The sequence below is a fragment of the Sceloporus undulatus genome, chromosome 5 (assembly GCF_019175285.1).
Source record: "Sceloporus undulatus isolate JIND9_A2432 ecotype Alabama chromosome 5, SceUnd_v1.1, whole genome shotgun sequence".
Lineage (NCBI taxonomy): Eukaryota > Metazoa > Chordata > Lepidosauria > Squamata > Phrynosomatidae > Sceloporus > Sceloporus undulatus.
In genome coordinates, this window is record NC_056526.1 from 103,275,468 (window position 1) to 103,282,634 (window position 7,167).

The 7,167-nt window shown below is 39.7% G+C and overlaps 1 protein-coding gene across 1 annotated transcript in view; it reads right to left on the bottom strand.

Moving 5' to 3' along the window:
• The window catches only part of BCL2L14 (BCL2 like 14), a 37,761-nt gene extending 33,619 nt beyond the window's left edge, over positions 1-4,142 (bottom strand). The window contains exon 1 of the mRNA XM_042469651.1: positions 4,018-4,142. The gene's annotated coding sequence lies outside the window, so the exon portion shown is untranslated. The remainder of the gene's footprint in view (positions 1-4,017) is intronic.
• Between the last annotated feature and the right edge of the window lie 3,025 nt (positions 4,143-7,167).

A 7,167-nucleotide genomic window follows, 5' to 3' on the forward strand; every position in this document is an offset into this window, starting at 1 on the left:
TTGTCCACTCCTGCTTAAAGGATGCGAAAAACATGGTAAACCGTTTGGGATCGATCTAATAAAAGTGAATGACCCCTGAATCTGACAGACTGTATTGCTTTTTATGGATACCCAACCCAATAATGCAGGTTAGTTTGAGAGAATAGAGTAAATGTACTATAATATGAACTGTTGCGTTTCCTAGTCTCAAACCATGGGGAGAGGTGGAAAAAAATGTATATTGTTATCAATCATCATCATCATCACAACCCAGCAGTGTAGGTAAATGTTTCATACCCTAAGCAGGTCCAGGGGCTGAGCTTGAGAGAGTCTGTCATCTACCTTTGCAGCAATCCTGCAGTATAGGTCACTGTTAATGCTGCTTGTCAGAGCTGGGTCTGAGGCTATTTAGGCTTCCAAGATAATCTGCATAAGCTGCAAGATCAACCTATTTAATTTGCCCCTCCTCGGCCTCCCCCCAAGACTCAATCAACACTAGAGCACCATGAATTTCATGCTGTATTGACCTCATGGAAATAGCTGCATGTTAAATTTTCACAAACTATAATAAAATTATGTATTAAGTAATAATCAAAGAAAAATAGGAATCTCGTCTCGGCTAGCTCTGGGTGTTTTTTTCCAGGCTCAGATTAGACATACGGCATGCATAAAAGGGAATGTGCATATGTGCCTTCAAACTGCCTGTTGACTGCTGGTGATGCTATGATTCCATAGAGTTTTCTTTGACAAGGAATACTCAGGGGTAGTTTTGCCAGTTCCTCTGAAATATAGCCTAGAGCATGATGGTGGAACCTTTTACAGAGCAAGTGCCCAAACTGCAACCCAGACCCCACTTATTTATTGAAAGTGCCATGTCCTCTGCTTTCTAGTAAAGAAACTCTGGCAACTCTGTGCAGAGTGACAGCATGTGTGCCCACAGAGAGGGCTCTGAGCGCACACCTCTGCACGCGGTCATAGGTTCGCCATCACTGGCCTAGAGCACCTGTGCCTTGGTTGTCTCCCATCAAAGTACTACCCAGGTTGGGATATGTGGGGGCGACTTGCAAATAAAAAGCATCCATCATTTTAAAGAAATCTAAAATCCTTCTTTTCTTGGGAAGAATCTCCCCGTGTGTCAAAACGACTCCCACTTCTTGTGTATCAGCAGTAATCTTTCTGTGTTGTTTCATTTTATAGGAACTAAAAAAAAACTACCAGCAACTGCTTTTCGGGGAAATAACCATTTATTTATTTTAAGACTGTCTTAGTATGCCACAGTTTCATGATGGTGCAGGCGCTTATGCGTAACAGTGCAAAGGGCATCTTTTAGTGCTTTACAAGCTTTCATTGGAGGTATACTTTGGAACAGTTGTCCTGTGCCATCTCTTCTTTCTGGGATGAAATGTCCATCGGCCATTACTTCTGCACTAAAAGTCAGCTATTTTCTGGCAGGTCTCCTCTAATTAAAACACATAGAAACCTTTTATTTTCTTCTTCCTCTCCTCCTTCTCCATCGCTGCTATTTACCAAGTGGAACTCCAACAATTTAAATTCAAAACACAATTATAAAAAGCAGTAAAAAGGCCCACAATAAAGAGCTCATTACAGGAACTTCCTAAAAGCCTGACAGAAAGGAACATTTTAATCTGGTGACAAAAGGAGAGCAAGAAGGTGCCATCCATTACTATACACATATGTTTTATCAGTTCATTCATGTATGCAATAAAAAAACTTCAGTCCCACGCCAAAAAACAAAGGTATAAGAACAAAAAAAACAAAAAAAAAAACAAACAAAAAAAAACAGCTAAAGGGTTCTGCCAAAGAAAATTTATGTGTGTAAAATATAACCCTCTGGCAATTAACCAAAAAAACTTCGGTAAAGAAATAGGGGTTAAATAACCCTGGCGTAAAGAAGGCAGTAAAATTTCCAAAAGGGTATAAAACCCCAGGAAAAATGAGCATTGCGCTCTATATATATATATATAGATATAATATATATAAAATCTCCAACCAAGGTCAAAGTGATCGACCCTGGAACAGGAAGCCAATAAAATTTCTAACAGGGTAACAACACCCCACTAAAATACACTAAAATAAATTTCTAAAAGGGTAACAATACCAGGGATTACCAAAGAAGAAAGGTTTATTCTGGGGAAATCCCGTAATGGTCTGACTCCCAGAACAAGAAGAAAAGAGTTTCTTTTGATACAAGTATGGATATGAGTAAGAAGAGATAACAGCCTAGAGGTGTCACCACTGATTCTTCTACTGATTATTCTGTGAATAACTTTAAAACCGGAAGGAGACCTTACCTTGAGTTGGAGATTTTATATATTTATTCTTTGCAATTGTTTCATTTTTTCAGTGGGGTATTTATAACAATTTTAGAATTTTACTGCCTTCTTTACTCCAGGGTTATTTAACCCCCTTATTTCTTACAGAAGTGTTTTTTTTTTTTTTTTGTAACTGCAAGAGGGTTATTTTACACACATAAATTTTCTTTGGCAGAACCTTAGTTGGTTTTTTTTGCATGAAACTTCAGTGCATTTTAAAATTTCTTCAATCCCTCCCCCAAAACATGATGGCTCTTGTGCCAAAACTGACTGAAAGCTTTAAAGATATATGGCAACTAAATGTGGAACAGCAGAGAACATGTCAAAATGGAAATCTGGAAAAGGTACAAAAACTTTAGAACAGCAAGAACCACTGAGAGTTGGTGACAGAAATGGGACAGAGAAAGACAAATGTTCCGCAGAAATTGAGTGATTTGAGAAGGCTAACTTGAATGGTGGCAACAGATTTGCATCATCAATTATGTCATTAAAATGTCCTAGGAAGTGGGTGGGGTGGATCTTCATCCATGAGGAAGTGCTAATCTTTTGCCCTGCCACCTCTCCCACACCAAATTGCTTCTTTCCCTATGCTTTTCTCCCAGTGGGATTCAGTATGAAACCAGAATAACCCCAAACAGCAGAAAATGCCTGGAAATAAAGCCCTGGCTGTGAGGCCATTTTCAACCATTTTCAAACAGAGGCCAGATCAGCCACTTATGCAGAGAGCAACAAGAGCCTCCTCTGCAGTTAGCATTGTACAGAAAACTGATGTAGCCTGCAGATTTAGTGCCAGATCATATATATATCCTTTATTTCACATTTAAAAAAGTGTATCCACTTTTACTCTGAAGAAATGAGTCAACTAACAACAAGACCAAACCATAGGTTAGCACAAATTTAATCAATTATCTTAAAATTTATCATGTACAAGCTGAGGCCAGCCCGAAAATCAACTCATTTACAAACCCAATAATGTCCTATATTTATTCCAAGTTATCAATGACATGACAGGGTAAAACAGGCTTCCCCTCAGTAGTTCCAAAGTCCAGTCAAAAGCATAGGGAGTGGGGGCCTCTCTAAAGTTTGACAATTGTCTTATAACAACTCTTGATATGCAGGTTAAGGTTTTAGAAAATCCCACATTTTAAGGGGGGGAAGTTTCACTGGAGAATCTTGCAAATGTATAGGCAAAACTAGGGTTCCTTGAGACATCACCCAGCTTCATTCATTGCTATTTTGCCATGAGGAAAGACAGCACAGCTGCACCATATGCCACTTCATTGGTAGCTCTAAGAACTACTGTACTCACCTTAAAGCTGCCCAGAAAATATTCACAACTCACAAACCGTTCAGTTTTGAGGTAATCTGATAACAAATTGCTACTGCAAGTAGTTTTACCCATATTTTGGTATATCTCTGGTCGTATATAAGTTATACACTAGTAGAAACAAGCTACTAAATGTGCAAACACAACACACTTTGTTGCAGGCGAAAGATGTGATTATCTTGTATTTTTGTGCTTTCCTCTCTGCATTTTCCAGGAAAGCAGATCTGATTTCCCCCCCATCTTCTCTAAAAGCAAGCATTCACTGATCATGTACCGTCAAGGCAATTTTCTGTAGAACAAATAGTATTCAATTTCAGGCTTAAGCAAGCATAACATTTCAGTCCAGTACAGTATATATAAAAACTCTGAGCGATTTACCATTCAATAATGTCGTACACACAATTCACAAAGATGCTTTGAATGTCAGGTTCCTTCTACTTTACGTCTCAAAAGTCAATGTAAGAAATTCAAAGAGCAAAACCACTTCTGGGACTTTCACTTCCTCACTAGAATTTTATGTTGCTCAGAGTTTAAAGGGTGGAGCCAGCTGCCCAGATACAGTATACTGATACTTCAGGCTGATAGCACTCTGCTAAAAGGAACACACCTCACTGCTTGCCTTGAATTCAAATCCTTCCTTCCTTCCTTCCTTCCTTGTAAAAAATAATTTTAACCTGAAAAATCTAATTTACTAACACATAAAGTTTACTAATACAAAACAACGCACTTGGGAAAATACACATACAAACTACACAACTAACTACACAAACAAATGCACTACACAAAATGACAATAAAACAAAACAAAACAAAAAAGAATACATATGACTTCCAATTTACTAGCTGATCATTGTAGTTACCAAATTATTCTGCTTCCTCTAAATAAATATATAAGAATTCTTTCTACATGTTATTCCATTCTACTGTTCTTCAAATTATAAACTTGGAGTATAACCATAGTCTAAATTTAGGCTCCAACCACAGAGGCAAAAGAAGAGGAAATTGAGAGACTCCAGGAAGTCCAGGAAGAAAGTAATTGCTCACCAAGGCTGCATTTACATTGCAGAATTAATGCAATTTAAGACCACTTTAACTGCCGTGGCTCAATGCTATGCAATCCTAGGATTCATAGTTTTGTGAGATAACTAGCCTTCTTGATCAGAGAGCTCTAGTGCCACAACAAACTGCAAATCACAGGATTCCATAGGATGGAGCCATGATAGTTAAAGCAGTTTTAAACTGCATTAATTGTACAGTGTAGCATCAGTCCCAAACAGAACTTTTTGCTGATCATAAGTGACTGGAATGCAAAACCAGTTAGGGAGTGCTAGTTCACTGATACGTAGTATAGAAATGTATTTGCTATTGTTGTTTGCTATAAAATCATAGTAAAATTTGGCCATTGTTGGGGGAGAAGGAGCAGGGGGGGAAGAACACTTCCTTAAACTGGCTCCCTGCCCCTTACCTGGGTGGATGGGTGCCTGACTTCCCCACACACCAATCCACCTGGGAAAGGGGAGGGGATAGATCCATCCCTTTTCACACCATATTGGGGCTGTGTGAACCTCACGCCACTGCCCCAGTCCAGCCTTCCAAGGGTGCAAAAAGGAGCCGCAAAAAGTTGCTCCTTTTTGCACTCTCAAAAGGGTGACATAGCCATGGTGGCATGGCTATATGGCGCCCCTTTGACATGGCATGACACCATGCACCATCTGGAATGGCCTGTGGCATCAGGGCACTCTGAGGGCAGAGTCAGGCATACGTCGTCAGACCAGTCTGTAAAGGCCCTTAGACAATCAATTCCCACTAGTAAGGTTATTGAGAAAATGTGGACTCTACTGCACCTTAGACCTATTCTCTGGTGGATTACTAAAGTCCACCACCACCATAAAAACTCCCCTACAACAATCCAAGTTTACCTGGCATCAAGTACACTATAATGTTTCCTTTCCATCCCTCCTAGTCTCAGCAGGAGAAACTCTAGGTTCAGTCTCCTTTTTTGAAAACATTTGTTTAAACACTGCACCTCACGCTAAAGGGATGACAGCACTTATCTACAAATATCTCCTTGAACACTCATATGGGAAGAGCCACTACACACACTGTTTTGGGCAATCAGGGTTAAACGCTACGATTTCAGATACTGCATGGGTTCATATTTTGTCTTCCGCCCTATACAAAACACGTTCAGCATTTGTGAGGGAAAATATTCTAAAAACCATCCATAGATGGTATTTTACACCTAGCACACTGTCTAAAATGGTTTAAACGTTTCATCCAGGTTGATGGAGGCTCTTATATTCACAAAAGACTTGAATGCCCTAAAGTGAGAGAACTCTGGGATGCAGTTCTGTATCAAATTTCATGTATCACTAATCAGTCCATAAATTTCTGTCCAATTTTGCTTTTGCTTTCTATATTTGTTAAAGATAATGCTACATTGAAACACAGGAAATTGATCATTTTTTTTCATCACTGCTACCAGATTAGAAGTAGGTAAATGTTGGGAGTCAAGTGATTTCACCGTTGGTAACTAGTGGAGCAGAATTTGCAGTATGTGGTTGATGTAGAAACTCTCTGATATGATGAGATTTTACCATGATAGAAAAAGCTGACACATTTCATGATGACTGGATGATTTTATTGACTACATAAATGAACATTCCCATCAACACCAACCTTCTGATTTGCAGACAGATCTCTGGACAGACACTCTACAGCTGGACAAGGCAGACTCTGTGGCTCCTGCTGAGAACCAGGTTCATTTGTTTGTACTGCAGAATAATTGTTTAACAGATAAATATCCTTGGCCCTTGTTGTCAATTGTTGTTTTTGTCACTGTTGTACAGACTATGTACGTTTTATTGTAAAAACTCAATAAAAATATAATTACAGTCAACCCTCAATATCCGCAGGGGATCTGTTCTGGACTCCCCTGCAGATATCAAATCCACAGATGCTGAAGCCTGTGTTCTTCCCAATGGTGGTGCATACACATGGTTCCACCACCATTTGGGACAATGGCACTTAATGGTGGGGTGGCTATGTGCACACGCCAGCATGGGATAACATGGGATGTCCCTAATGGTGGTGTGGCCACATGCTTGTGATGCCATTGGGAACAACATGGGCTTACTGTACGCAGATGCTTGAATCCATGGATACCAAGAGCTGACATATATATATGAAATGTCTCAGAGCATAATAACATGCCACCAATATATATTGACATCATTTCTCCTCCACCCTCACACAGATACCCATTTCAAGTAATTTGCACACAACTATCTCAGCTCCAGGTTCAATTGACTCATGCAGATCAACTGAGGAGAAGTAGGGTAGAACTGGAGCGCAGCTTTAGTGCAGATTCCGGCATCTTAAGATGCATACATCATTTAAACAGCATACCTCCAAAGTGATGCGAAGCAGCTTTACTGTGGCCTGTCTGTTCGGGCCCTAAGTTCCTTGATCCTCCTGCAGCTTCCGTGTTTTTTTGTGGATATTGTGGTCTCAAATCTTGCTTTCATAA